We start from the raw sequence: 16,265 nt of genomic DNA, 5'->3' as shown, positions 1-16,265 counted from the left end.
CTGAGCAGTATTTAAATATCCATGAAATTCTCCTTAAATGTCCCCTTTCAGTTATTTCTAGGGACCATCCTTGACCGATCTTATTGTCTACTTCAGAATTTCATGAGCCGGAAGCACATGGGCTTTCTCAGATAAAATTCTAGAGCTTTAAAAAAAATGAGAAGCACTGAGGAAAGGATATATTCTTGACACCCAAAGTTTTGCATCAATAGAAGTTAGAGGGAAATCCTTCTGGGCGTTCTTTCAGAATGGGCCTTTTGAGGGCCATGATCTACTCTTTGAGATTCAGTAAATGGCTGCTCCCTACTTGAAACAGGAGCTGTGTCTTGCTCCACTTACTAGCTCTCGCAGCACAGCACCTGGCACACAGTAATGCCCTAGAACTATTTGGTACACGAATAGAATCTTAACATTCAAGTATAAAAGGCAAGAAAAAGAATCCAAGACATTTCAGATCCAAACTTCTCTATTAAAACAAGCAGAAGATCCAAGAAAGAACACTTTACAGGCTTACAGAAGCACTGAGTAAAAGTTATGACAGTTTTCTAAGTAGCATCAGGAATTTATATCATTCTCTCACCTCATGCTTTATGATAGAGATGTATATAGAAGAGACACTTTCCAAAGGAGGATACATGTGTTTTGTTTATTCAGGAACACACACCTACTCATTGATAGATGCAGAAACAAAACTCATTAAGTTCAAGATCCATGCTAAAATCTTGTATTCTTACCTTTCATCAAAAGTTTAGCCCACCATTTTTAATGTTTTATTTTTCTCTTAGAAAGTTAAATGGTTCAATCAGTTTTAAATTGTCAAAAGTATTTATTTAAAAAGTTACAGAATGAATGAAAATGAAAGAGAGGGGTATAGAAAAGATATATTTATGATAAAACAGTGTCCTTGGAAATAGGAAGTATCAAATAAACGTAAGCTGATATAGCATTAAATAAACAGATCCTTTTTTTATTTTTTATAAAATGTAATAAAATGTTTTCCTTTATGGTCACACTGCTTTAATATTCAAAATATTTTCCACACTAAAATATAGTGAGGTTTCATTGTACTGTGTGTGTGTGTGTGTGTGTGTGTGTGCACGGTGTGATCTAAATTAAGCCCTTGTTCGAAGGCAACCTTGATTCTATTGATCAATAATAACATACAGCTCAAAGGCATCCCTAGGGTAAAAGAGTCAAAGAAACCTTTTTAACTGTCATAAGTAGCTTATGACAAAGACAGAAAGGCAGCAAGAACAGACATACTCACACACATGTATGCATACTAGGTTCTGTGCAAGACCCAGTATTGGATAGACTATGTGGATAGAAATCCCATTGGTGTAGAGATCCTATTCTCAGCATCAATGGGACACCAAGCAAGGGCACACCTCTAGGCTGCAAAGATGTCAGATCTTCATTCGTGGTGTTTGTAATGGATTCTCTTTGAGCATATGCCCTTTCAAGTGAAATTAATCAATCTCTTTATCACTCTCACTGCATCTGGAGCCATAATCATTACCCAACTGCTGGGAAAGAAATGAAACCACTAATCGCACAGGGAGTAGAGCTTAGTGTTAGAATCAGGAAAGTTTTTATTAAGTTCTAAATTGAAAAGTGATTTTTCATGACTAGCAGTAGAAGACATGCTTTGTGCAAGAAACTGCACTACCAAAGCTGCCAGCTAAGTACCTACCAGTATATTATCAACATGTTCAACTACGGAATTCATGCTTTGTTTAAATTATTCAGTGATTGAATGTTAATACATGTTACAATACTCCTTATTCTCTAAACTTAATATAAATTCTGGGAAGTATCAAAAACATGAATGTCTAGTTATTCATAATCCTCCAATTTCCCCACCAGCAATTTTAGGAACCCCATTTACAACAGTAACATAAATACACTGAAATGCAATGAACAAGAGTCTCACTTACTTGTTATTTTTTTGAACTTTTTATCCCACCACCATTTCTAGACAGTAAATGTAGCTGTGCTACACTGGAAACTATAGGCATGTTCTTATATAAAACCAACTTATGTTAATTGAAATACATTGCCCAACAGACTTATCAAATAAAATTGGACAATTGGGCATGTGTTCCCAGAAGAAAAATTACAGTGTCAAAATACAATTTTAAAATCACATTTAAGAATGCAACATCTTCATGCTATATAGTTGATTGATCAATAGTAGCTGAAGTATATAACAATACACAATATTGATAAATATTAAAACAACAATAAAATGTTTAACTCCCAAGAGGTTAGAAGTATAGAGCACCAGACAGAGACTTCAAGATTGATCTTGAAACAGTTTAAGAAACAGAATAACAATAGCTCTTTTCCATTCAAACCTGGTATTCTCAACACTATAAGCTAAAAGACATTGACCAGGTTCTGCTAGTCTATTTATTTAACTGAGGGTATTTTTCCTAACATGGTTCACTGGTACTTGAAAGGATATTTTGTTCTACTGATTTGTTCGCTGCAAAAATGATTATTGACATGATAAGGCACTAGGAGAGACCTCCTGGATGAGAGAGGGGCAGCGATCATTAACAGGCTCAGTAACCCACTATTACATCCCAAGTGAGTTCTAACATACTACGAGCCTTGGCTAAGCAGGAAGTACTGGAAGCAACTTTTTCTCCTATATTTAATATATAGAAAGTCCAGAAAATTCTACATAGCTCCCTAGTATCATTAATTTTAAATCAGGGAGTAGCTTAATCACTGAACAGTAAGCTTACTAACTATTCACGGCAAGATACCACATCCCTATAAAAAATCAATTGTATTACTTTATTACCAGTGAATAATCTTAAAATGAAATTAAAAGAACAACTCCATTGAAAATGGATAATACTTATGAATAAACTTAACAAAAGTCTTGCACACTGAAAATTACAAAATATTATAGGGGAAAAAAGGACATAGATATTCTATGTTTCTGGATTGGAAGATTCAATATTGTTAAGCTGGCAACTCTTTCTAAAGTGATCTATAGATTCAGCATTATCCCTATGAAAATTTTAGTAGGCTTTCATGTAGAAATTGACAGTCTGATCCTAAAATGGAAATGGAAATTCAAAAGACTCAGAATTGCAATAGCAATATTTTAAAAGAACGAAGTTGAAGATCTTTCACCTCTCAATTTCAAAATTGATTATACAGTTATCAAGATAAGTCTCATTATCAAAACGGTGTAGAACTGACACAAGGACAGACATATAGATCAATGAAACAGAGTTCAAAGTCCAGAAATAAACCCTTATATTTATGTTTAGTTGGTTTTCACAAAGATGCCAAGGCAATTCAATGAGAAAAGTATAGTCCTTTCAACAAATGATGCTGGTATAATTTGATATCCATTTGCAAAAATAATGAATTTAGACCCTTACCCACACCATACAAAAAAAAAAAACTAGTTTAAAGTGTATCACAGACCTAAATGTAAGAGCTAAAACTATAAAAATTTTAAAAGAAAATATGGGAGAAAATCTCTGAGAACTCGAATAAGGCAAAGATTTTTGTGCTACAGGAGCAAAAGTACAATTGATAAGTGAAAAATATTGATTAATTGGACTTCAAAATTCAAAAGTTTTACACTACAAGGACACAATAAAAACTGAAAAGACAAGCCACAGACTGCAAGAAAACAATTGCAAATCTCGTGTCCAGTAAGACTTGTTCCCTCAACAAAAAAAGAACACTTGAGACTCAATAAAAAGAAGATAAAACCAACTTAAAAATTCAAAAAGTATTTGAATGCACACTTCATCAAAGAAAATATGCAAATGCTTAATAAATTCATGAAAAGACATCATTCTTCAAATCAAAACCACAATGAGATACTATTTCACACCCACTAAAACGAATTTAACAAAAATATAGACAATAACTGTTAGCAAGAATATGGAATACAGGAATTCTCATATATTGCTTGTAGGAATATAAAAGATATTATCACTTTGGAAAATAGTTTGCAATTTCTAAAAAAAAAGTTAAGCACTTATTTCCCATACAATCCAGCAATCCCACTACCAAGAAAAATGAAAATATATGTCCATGCCACGAGGTACACATGTACATTTATAGTAGCATTATCCACAGTAGCCAAAAACAGTGGAAACAACCCAATGCCCATCAATTTATGAATGGATTAAAAAAATCTATATCAGTAAAATAGAATACCGTACTAGTCAATAATATAAAGGAATGAAATATTGACATATGCTGTAAGTGAAGTTTAAAAACAATATGCTAAGTGAAATAAGCCAGTCAAAAAAAAAAAAAACAAAAAAACACATCATGTATGACTCCATTTATATAAAATATCCAGAATCCAGAAAAGGCAAATCTATAGAGACAGAAGATAAATCAATGGTTGGCTAGGGCAGGGGAGGAAATGAGGATTAACTGTAAAGTTAGACTGAAGTGAGGGTTGCACAACTTGGTAAATGTAGTAAAAAAAAATTAAAACATAAACTTTAAATAGGTAAGTTTTTGGTATATAAATTATATTTCTAGAACTTTGTTATAAATAATCTACCTTCCATGCTAATAATTACTAATAGAACAGCATAGAATGCTGTAAAGAGAAGCCTCCATTGACATAAAACATTTGTTTATTTGGATCATCAACCACCAAAATGATAACCGATTAACATGAAATCTGAAGAAACACAAAAGAGATGGTAATATTTTTGGTTCATGAGTCTCTCTACTGATAATGGCAACATCATACGCAATTTAAAATTCAAAGATTCTAAAGCAGAAGACCAAAGATCTTTGCACAACGAAAATTCAAGTAGTGAGAGGGCCCTGGGTTCCATCACTTAATATCTATGCTAGTCAAACTCAGTTTCTTCCTTTATAGGACAAACTGAGATCCTTACCCAACGTACAACAACCCAGGTTGTTTTGAGGACAATGTAAGACAAATAAAAGAATTAAAATGTAATATTTTGGAACTTATTACCAAATATAAAGGTGTCACTTGCATCGTAGCTTTTTCTTATGTCACATCTAAAGATGGGAGAAGTCAATCATATGGACCCATCTAAGTTCAGACCCACATTTGGCCAAACAGGCCACACGTTCTTGTCTCTTAAGAAAGCTTTGAGACTGCATTCTGCATGGCCATTGCTTTGGATAGAACTCCACAGCCCCTGCTTTGAAAACAATAATGCAGAGTATTATAAGTGGAAATGTCAAGGGAAAATATTAGAAGTCCAATATTGAAGCAGCTAAGGTGCTTGAAGAAATGCCACTAGAGATAAGCAATTAAATGGAAATTTTAAAAATACTTATTTTAGATAATAAATTTAAAGTGAAGAAACATAATATCAAATGACCTTTTCAGAGCAATGACATTTATTATGCATGCAAGTTTATATAACCACACAAAATTATATTCTACGTGTCAGAAGGACGGAAGCACAGGGAATAAGTCTCTTAAAGTGTCATCTACTTTATAACAAAAATGTAGCATTAATTGAGCATCTAATATGACTTTGATCATGTAATATTTACTTTGAGTACCGAAAATGTACTTTGAAGTTGTACTATAGAATACGTATTACATAGATGTTCTCATGTATTCCCATTTAACTGATGAAAAAGCAAAGGCATAAAGCTGAGGTCACACAGAGCTTCATGTAACAGGCACACAGTCTGACTTGATGTCTGTGCTCTGAACCACTCCATCACCCTACCTAGCATGGAATATCAGCATCTTTATCGTTTACAGGCTCTCTAAAAATATAGCTAAGTCATTAGCTCCAAATGGTTTTCAAAAAAATTTTTTAAATGCAGCCACTACTTTTCAACATACTGCGTATACTTAGCAACAAAAATCTTTGAGCAGCTGCATTCAATTAAAAAATTATTAACCCTGAGGAAAAGTATATACACAACAAAACCCATATCCATATGTTATTCTTACTGTTTCTTATATTACTTTTGTAGTAAAGTATATCCATAAATGAAATCCATCATTGGGTGATAAAACTACCTATTTCCATAATAGCTAATTATTTTCCTCTTTTGGGGTGAAAATGATCAATGTAAGGGGCTAATAGCATTTCAGATTCCCTACATTAACCACCATTTGGTAACCATAGAAACTCTAAAGAGAAAAAGACACAAAAAGACAAGCTGGTTAATTCATATTCCTATTTTTGCTAAGAAAATAAACTTTAACAGTGCACAGTATTAAAAAAAGTAAAAAATATAAGTGGTGTTAAAACGACACCTTTTGAAACATTTCTCTGGGTCTCAGTTATCATCTGTGGCACTAATGTCTATAGTACAGATATCATCTATGACTGTAAAGTTTGGAGAACTTTTTTGAAATATTAAAATAATTACATTAATTGAGTGAATACATAATCAATAAACTAAAAGATTGGATTTTTTTTTCTTATTTGGTTATAATCAAGATTGTGCTCTATGGTACCAAAGTCATGATTGTGAAGACATTTATAAAGTAAGCTTTTATCTTTGCTCTAGGAATTAATGATATTGTCTTTAATTCTTATTTCAATCCCACTTTGATGGGTCTGACTTGTTTTCGTCTTTGACTTTTGTATTTCTTTGCATGGAATTCTATATTTTCCTAGTTAGGAATAATTCAAACTTAAGGTACATATCAAAACTTTTCCATAAAAAAAAAAAAAGTTGAAAGAAGATATTTCCATGTGGTCATAAATGAATTTCTCCTCATGTTTCTACTGCTAGGGAGAAGTCATTCCCTTATCAATCACTAATCCAATAGCTCAGTTTGACCCAAATCATACAGAACCAATGAGCATTTGGATTAGATTTTTTTTTTAAATTTAACCTGGCCAAAACCTATTATAGACAGATTTTGTAGCACATGCTCAAAGAGACTAACTGAGTCAATCACTACAAAATTAACATATTTCAACATCCTTCTATTCCAGAATAGCCTATAGTAGAGTGACAGAAAAATGAGAAGACTTCCCATTAACTTGGGAGCATGACATGTGTATGTAATTTCACTCCTCCTTAGTACCTCATTAAAATGACAGCAAAGGCATTAAACGATACAACTCAGTAAGGATCAAGAACATAGAGCTAGAGGTAGAGAACATATAGCAATAAATTCTGGAACATGGAGAGCACATAGAGGAACAGTCAGCAATCTGTTATATAGAGAGAGCTGTAGATTAGAAGAGTATGGTAACAGCAACAGAAAAAGCCTATTTATACTTGCAAAATTCTGAGAAGGCTCAGAACCTAGAGACACTAGGGAGGAGTAAGGCTTGTGGCTTGAAATGGGGAATAATTAAAAGTCTATAAATGGAATTAATTAACCCCTCATGTCCCTTCCTCTGTCTCTTTCTCAATCCCTGCAGGAAAACAGACAGCAAAATCGAACTCCGCAGAGGACATTGTCAAACAGCACAAACAAACTGGAAGGGTTGGAAGATGAAGGATAATAAAAGTGTTAGAAAATAGAATAAAAATACAAACAAAAGAAAAAATATAAAAATATCTAAAAACTGAAGATCAGTTAGAGAGGTGAAATGTCTTTCTAAGGAATTTCAGAAGAAACAAAGACAATAAGAGGGGGGAAATCATAGAAAAAATCAATACCAGAACTGTAGGATATGTGCATATTCATTGAAATATTCTCCTAATATCCAGCACAATAAAGGAGAAATGATTCACCACAAAGTACGTAATCACAACATTTCAGAACTTCATGGATAAAAAGAAGAATCCAGAAAGAGAGATGAGATCAGAATAATGTTCAGTATAGAATAATGTCCAATACAGAGAGATGAGATCAGAATAATGTAAAACTTTTTAGTAACAACACTGGAGTCTGGAATACAGTGGAGCAAAACCTTCAAAATTCTGAAGGAAAGGTCCTTTGTAACCTTGAACTCCACACCCAAGCTTATCAGTCAAGTATATGACAAGCATATAAACCCTTCCAGATGTGAAAAATTACTTCCAATGTACCCTATTTTAGTAGACCTAGAAAATAAGTTTAGCAGTTTAAGAAAATAAAGCAATAGGGTTCAGGACGAGAAAATGAAGAGATTCCAAAGATGACAACTATGCAGGAGTCCAGATGGAATCAAGAGGACAGGGGCTGTGGAAGGATCTCCCAAAGAAAAAATATGGTATAGTGTTTGGACGAGTGTTTGAGTATTTCAAAAAAAAAGTGAAAATAGGCATGGAGCATCAGGGAGAAAGCAGCAATGGGCTCAGAAGAAAAGATGAAGCTTTTTTTTTTTTTTTTAATTTCTGTGTAAAACAAAAAGATGGGGGGAAAAAGGACGCAGAAGCATAACACCCTGCTTGGCTCAGCCAGAACAATATCTACGTAGATATAATAATATAAGCTCCGCTCACTGATTTAAATATTTTGATATAACTATTTTTGAAGAGAGGTGGTAAAAAAGGTAAGAGGTAGGGAGATGAGAGATAAATCCTCAGCTAACATGACAAAATCAATAAAAAATATCCAATACTTGTAAATCAACAAATATCAATAATGAGCATATTACTTAGAAATATGGAGATGAACATCAGAAAAAACAGTAAAGAGAGCTGAAACTGGCTGTCTCTGTGGAAACAAACTGGGCAACAAGCAACTACAATATTTCATCATAACAACAAGAGTAATAAATGTCTAACTCTGTGTACCTATACCTTTTTATAGAGAAAGTGTTCAACATCTTTTCCAGAGAAGATCAGAAACAGTGCTGGAACCAAGCAGTAAGGAAATATGGATGAAGTATTTTCATATTTTCTGATTTATAAATTTGACTTTGGTTTTCATTTATCTTATAGTCTCTCCTGAATATTTATTCCCAGTTCTAGAATAACAGGGATCATGCTTCCTTTTTGTTGAGTCTCTTCACTTCTCAACCCTCCTAAATACACACACACACACACACACACACACACACACACACACACACGTGCCCCTCATTCTACTAGTATTTAATGTGCTGGGGAAATTGAATGCCACAGTTATATTCTAGGTATGTGAAATATATCAGTGAATGAAATCAAAAAGTTTCCCTGGCCTCAGGAAGCCTACATTATAGTATTATTTAGAGGGGAATAAAAACCACATAGAGTAATTTATTCTATGTATATTAAGTAATATAAACTTTTTATGACTTATTAGAGGCATTATAAAATTAGTACTTAAGAACTCTAAGAAAAAAATAATGAGAATTTTTAGCAGTGAATCCCATGCCATATAGGCCTATCCTTTTTGATATCACAAAAATAACACCACTGAGAGTTTATTATATACAGGCCTCTAAGATAAATTAACATCCATAGAAATAATTAAAATGATTTCAATTTAATACAATTCCCAGGATAAATATTTCATGGACTTCCAGCACATATTCAAAAAATTAGTTCTCTCCTAAGAACGTTTTATTTTCTCTAAGATTCCTAAACTTAAAATATACATGTATTTAATATATAAATTTTTCCTCAAAGTGCTTTCAACAATTAAAACATTACAATGTAAGTTATAATTAAATATTAACCTATGTCAGGTCCTTTTTTCTTAATTTAATGTCATTTTCACAGTCTCTTTTTTATTCTCCCAAAAAGATTAATTCTAACTTATCTACTTAGTTCTCAGAACACAGGTCATTATTCTCACCCTTTTTATTCACTGTGAAGAAGCTAATGAAATTAAAACTTTTTAAGAGTCTGTCATATAGAAATAAAGTTTCAGACCTAAAAAGTCAGTTAAATTACAACCATTTATTAATAAAGTCTATATAGCTGTCAAACTGATCTCTCTTTTTGTGTCTAAAAAGAAAAGTAAGCAAAAGATGTGTAACATAAAAGCAAGAATATTTCAAATATCAAATTATTATATAATGACAGAAATAATAACTAACATTTATTGAGCAGCCACTATACACTAAGCATTTCAATATATTATTTTACTAAATTTTCAAAACACTCCTGTGAAGTATGTTTTATCCTCATTTGTAGATAGATAAATAGAGCTTAGAGAGGTTAAATATAATAACATTCTCCTCTTTAGAGAGAGGATTTGAATGTGGGTCTAGTTATATAGAAGGCTCTAGATCTTTCTGGTATACTCGTAGCATACTTTAGTATACCCTAGTATACTTCCAAGTATATCTCTTAGGATGACTTAAGGCTATTAAAAGAACCTCTCACAAAGAAATAAATATAGATTTGTTTTTCTTTCAGACCTTATAATTCATAGCAAAAATTGTTCTCTAGTCTTTTTTGTAACCTCATTTGCAAATGTAATTTGGAGTGATAAAAATGTTCTGGAACTAGATAGTGGTGATGTTTCCACCACACTACGAATGTACCATCAATGGACTGTATACTTTAAAATGGTTAAAATGGTAAAGATAATGTTATGTGTATTTTAACACAATAATTTTTTAAGTGTCATTTGGCCCAAAGGCAGTACATTAGAAACTGGTCCTCTACTTACACAGAATCACAATTTCAAGGCCACCGCTTCATTTCTAAGGCTACATATTTAAATTCTACAGCTTTCCTAGTGACTTCCAAATTTAGTTCTCTAGCAAAGACCTTTCTCCTGAATTCAGAATCACGTATCCAACTTCCTGGTCAACATCTCCGCATTAATTTCTAACAGGCTCAAAACATTAACATGACCAATAACAAGTTCCTAATAGTCCCTCCAAACCAGCTTCTTCACAGTCATCTCATATGAAATGACAATTCCACTTTTCTAGTAGCTCAGGGCAAAGCCTCAGTATCTTCTATCTCCCCATCCCTCCCTATACATCAATGAATCACGATGGCTTTACCTTAAATCAGAGTTTCTCAATCTAGTCACTATTCACATTTGGGGGTCCGATAATTCTTTGTTGTGGGGAGCTGTCCTGTGCATAGGATGTTTAGCAGCATATCTGGCTTCTACTCACAGATTTCAATAGCACATGAAACGCCAAATGTCCTCTACAGGGCAAAATTACCCCATGTTGAAAACCACAGCCTTAGATATATCCAAAATATCAACCCCCTGCTTACTACCTTCACCATCATTACCTTAATTCAAGTTATTATCACTCCTCTTTTTTCTGCAGTAGCCTACTAACTGGTCTCCCAGCTTCCACCATTCTCAACTGACAGGCCACAATGATCCTATTAAAATCTCATTAACCATGAAATATGATATTAGCTGAGGGTTTGTTGTGCCATACTTAATGGTGAAAAACTGAAAGTTTTTCCTATAAAATAAGGAACAAGACAGGGAAATGCCCCGTCACCACTGTTACTCAACATACTCATATTATTAGAAGTCCTAGCCAGAGCAGTGAGGCAAGAGAAAGAAGTAAAAGCCATCTAAATTGGGAATAGAGAAGTTAAATTGTCATTTTTTTGCATATGACATGATTCTTTATATAGAAAACCTTGAAGACTCCACACGTGCACACATACAAAAAATACCTATTAGAAACAATAAACAAATACAGTAAGTTGCCAGCTACACAATCAACATACAAAAACCATTGCATTTCTATATACTAACAATGAAATTTTAGTAAAATAAATGAAAAAAATTTTAAAAAATTCCTTTTGCAATTGCAACAAAAAGAATAAAATACCTATGCATAAACTTAACGAAGGATATGAGGGACGTATACACTAAAAACTCTAAGACATTAGTAAAAGAAATTGAAGAAGACACAAAAAAATGGAAAGATATTCCATAAACTGGAAGAATCAACATAGTTAAAATGGCCATATTACCCAAAGCAATATACAAATTTAATGCAATCCCCATCAAAATCCCAATGGCACTTTTCCAAGAAATAGAACAAAAAAGTCCCATGATTTATATGAAGTCACAAAAGACCCCTAGTAGCGAAAGCAACCCTAAGAAAAAAGAACAAGGCTGGAGGTATCACACTCCCTGACTTCATTTTGTACTATAAAGTGACAATAATCAAAACAGCATGGTATTAGCAGGAAAAACAGACACATAGACCAATGGAATAGAATTGAAAACCCAGAAAAAAACCCACATATATATGGGCAGATAATTTTCGACAAAGGAGCCACAAACATACATGAGAGAAAAGACAGCCTCTGATAAATAGTGCTGGGAAAATTGGAAAGCCATGTGCAAAAGAATGAAACTAGACTGCTATGTCACCATATACCACAATTAACTCAAAATGGATCAAAGACCTAAACATAAGATCTGAAAAAATAAACTGCATTGAAGAAAACATGTACTAAACTTATGGACCTTGGGGTCAGAGAGGATTTTATGAATTTTACCTGAAAGGAAAGGGAAGTAAGAGCTAAAATAAATGAATGGGACTATATTTCAAACTAAAAAGCTTCTGCACAGAAAAAGAAACCATCAACAAGACAAAGAAGCAAGCAACCAAATGGGAGAAGATAAAGGTCTAATATCCAAAATAAATAAAGAACTAATAAAACTCAACAACAAAGAACAAAGAATCCAATCAAAAAATGGACAGAGGATCTGAAAAGACTTCTCTCTAGAAGACATACGAACAGCCAACCAGTGTATGAAAAAATGCTGAACTTCACTAGCTATCAGGGAAATGCAAATCAAAACCACCATGAGATATCACCTCCAACCAGTTAGAATGGCTGTCATCAACAAGACAAATAATACCAACTGTTGGAGAGGCTGTGGAGAAAAAAGGAACCCTCATACTCTGCTGGTGGGTATGTAAATTGGTACGGGTGCTATGGAAAACAGTATGGAGGTTCCTCAAACAATTAAGAATAGAATTACCATATGACCCAGCAATCCCTAGCCTGGGTACATACCCAAAAAAATCTGAAAATATTTATTCATAAAGATACGTACCCTGATGTTCATTGCAGCATTATTCATGGTGGCCAAGGCATGGAAACACCAAAGTATCCTTCAAAAGATAACTGGATAAAGATGATGTGGTATATATACAAAATGGAATATGACTTGGCCATAAGAAAGATGAAATACTGCCATTTACAGCAACATGGATGAATTTTGAGATTATCATGCTAAGCAAATAAGTCAAACAGGAAAAGTCAAGAACCATTTGACTTACTCATATGTCGGATATAAAACTCAAACGAACAAGACAAAGAAACAAAAACTCATAGACACAAACAATGGTTTATTGGTTACCAGAGGGTAAAGAAGGAGATAAGGAAATAGAAGAGGGAAAAGGGGGTCAAATATATGGTGATGTATTATGGAAATGTACACATGAAACCTACATAATTTTACTAACCAATGTCACCCCAATAAATGTAATAAATAAATACATTAAAAGAAAGGTCAAATCATGTGACCACTTTTCCTAAACTTTCCAAATTCTAACTCCCCAGAGTAAAAGCCAAAATTGTGTTTTGATCCCTGAACTCATACCTAATTTGGACCCCATACTCCTCTGACCAGATTTCCAATCACTGTCCATGTTCACTCTGTGCCAACATGCGGACATCCTCTCTAGTCCTCAAACATGACACACATGCTCCTGTCTCAGGGCCTTTTGCCATTGTTCCTTCCATCTCAAATATTTTTCACCCCAATATCCACGTAGCTGGCTCTCTCACTTTCTTCAAGTCTCTACTCAAATTCACTTCCACTATAGTTAATCACCCTATAGCCCACCTATTAAAATTTCCATCTCTCACCTATCACTGCATATCCCTCCTCCTTGCCTTATCTTTCCTTCTAAGCACTTATCACCATCTAACATACTCTCTATTTAGCCTCTTGATTATGTTTATTACCCTGTTCACAGGACCAAAGATTTATCTGTTTATTCTCAATTTATCACACGTGCCTGTAATAGTACCTGGCACATAGCCAGGACTCGACAAGTACTAGTGGAATGAAGCAACATTTTACAACCAATACTGAGGACTTTTTTAAGAGACCACTAGATACTGTGACTTCAGAAACCATGATTTGTTTTTCTCTATGCAGACATGAATAGTATATTTACCCAAAACAACAAGCAACATTATTCCTTATCTGATAGTCTTGCTGACATGATCCTTCTTTCTTGGCAGGCATGACAGATTGCCTGACACTAAATATAGATCAGAGGATCTCATCACAATGATGATTGGCACTCAACATCCTTGTCAGATCAATGATCCTATGGCCTACAGCTCTCCAGTCTCTCCCCTCAGGATAGAAATCCTTAGCAACAGATTATATCATTCCCTTAGTATTCATCAATCCATTGTTTATCCAAAGCCAGGATTCACTTAGAAATGCCTCTAATTTGGATGAGGTTGACTAACATCTAATCTATAGACTCCAGGGGGAAAAACAATAGACATCAGCAAAGGGCTTAAGTGGTTGACACTACAATCAAAACCCAGAGAATGGTTTCTAGGTTTTTAAAACAAAGTACATTTTTTCTGGGTCTCCATGGAAATCAGTTCAAATTCCAGATTACACTGGACCTGGTTTGCTGGATTTTATAACATACTTCAAAAAAATGTAGCTAATTCCACTGCAGTACAGTTTTACTGTTGTTGTTTAATCCAAATTAAATATAATAAACTCTTGCATAAGCAGATAACAGATTCCAAGATGCTGAGGTTTCTTTCTGAAGGTGATGACCCAGAATTGCTCTAGGACATGACTCCTCAAATTGATTTGTTTACCTTTAAAATAACGTCGCATTCATGTCAGTATTAGATATAACACCAAACCTCTGAAATGCCAAGCAACAGGGAAAGAAAAGATAAACCAGTACGGCACTGGTTAAATAAATTATTAAATAAAAATGCAAAAGAATACTATACAACCATTGAAAGATAAAATTGATCAACGTGCACTAATATGTAATATTCAGCAAGATACCATCATATGATAAAAAGCAAACTGCAAAAAAGGGACACAGAGCATGACTCTGTATGAAGTGGTGCGTGAATATATGCAGATATATGTATTATGAATTTGAATACTTTCAGATCCACATTCTCCACCATTCTCCACCTCCCTGCCCAGGAAACTGGTCCTTATGGACACAGCAATGGGCTCCCTTGTCTTGTGGCTGCTGGTTGGCTTCAGCCAATGGGAGCCCTTGTAGGAGGTGCGAGAACAAGGGTTGTTCATTCCCCTGGCCCCCTTCCTACTTGGACTACAGCTTGGTTATGTCCCTCTAAAGGCCACAGCATCTGTCAGCCATCGTCTCCATAAAGTTCTCTCTCCAAATTCCAGAAACAACTTTCTTTCTTTGCCTCTGCAGGCCCAGAAGTCATAAAGACTAATACTAGCTCAGGGGCACTCCCCAATTCCTTGTAGCTATTCTTAAATCCTGCTCACACTTTCCCACTGCTGTAAATAGTCCTTTTATTCAACTCTTTTCAATTACCCACTATGCATATACCATTTATTTTTGGCAGAACCCCAATTAATGCTAATAATAATATGTGTGTATTTTATGTGATTTATATACACAAACATCCATAGAGATGTGCTTACATGAGCAAGGAATATTTTTGAAGGTTACATAAGAGTGGAGAATGGATTACATAGTCCAGACTTTTGCTTTTAATTTTATATATTTCAAATGTTTTCTACTTTTAAAATATCTGGTCATCTACAAGCAATGAATTTGTAATTTAGAAGCAAAACCACATGAGCAATATGTACATATTATTACACTTTTCTACAACATATTAAGAGGGAAAGAAGCAATGAATACCAGGGAAAATGTGAGTGATGACATGGATATTCATTTTGAATGACGCAACGTATCTGATAAGAAGGACTCTTACTCTGAAACTTAAGGTTAACATTTATCCAAGTATTTATCTACTATAGAGTGGCTCTCTGTACCATCTTTTTCCATTGACCTACTTTTAAAAAATCAGACTTATTTTTAAAATTTGCTTCAAAATAAGCCCATTTTCTTAACATATCTCATTCGTGTTTCAGATTTGCTACTTTCCATTTTAATTGCACTTTTTTTGAGAACGTTAGACAGAAGTGCAGTCATATAAATGTGCTTATTTAGACTTAGTCTTTTGTGATTAAAACAAAATGGCTCCATTCACAGAAATGCAATATTGACTTTTAGAACTATTTCCAAATCTTCCTAACACCACCACGAGTTAAAAAGTGCAAATCACTAATGTGGCATTAGGGCCCACAATTAAATTAATTTATAGGGACTTTAATGTAATTAAATTTCCTCCAAACTGTATCTCTAATGGTACTGGGTTTTTTACTTAAT

At 33.9% G+C, this 16,265-nt stretch overlaps 1 protein-coding gene across 2 annotated transcripts in view; it reads right to left on the bottom strand.

Annotated features, from left to right (window-relative positions):
* The window catches only part of THSD7B (thrombospondin type 1 domain containing 7B), an 815,330-nt gene that overhangs the window by 679,965 nt on the left and 119,100 nt on the right, over positions 1-16,265 (bottom strand). The gene's annotated exons all lie outside the window — the stretch shown is intronic.

This window comes from Rhinolophus hipposideros (assembly GCF_964194185.1).
Source record: "Rhinolophus hipposideros genome assembly, chromosome: 6".
NCBI lineage: Eukaryota > Metazoa > Chordata > Mammalia > Chiroptera > Rhinolophidae > Rhinolophus > Rhinolophus hipposideros.
The sequence above is the reverse complement of the archived record's forward strand: the minus strand, read 5'-3'. Positions and strand labels throughout refer to the sequence as shown.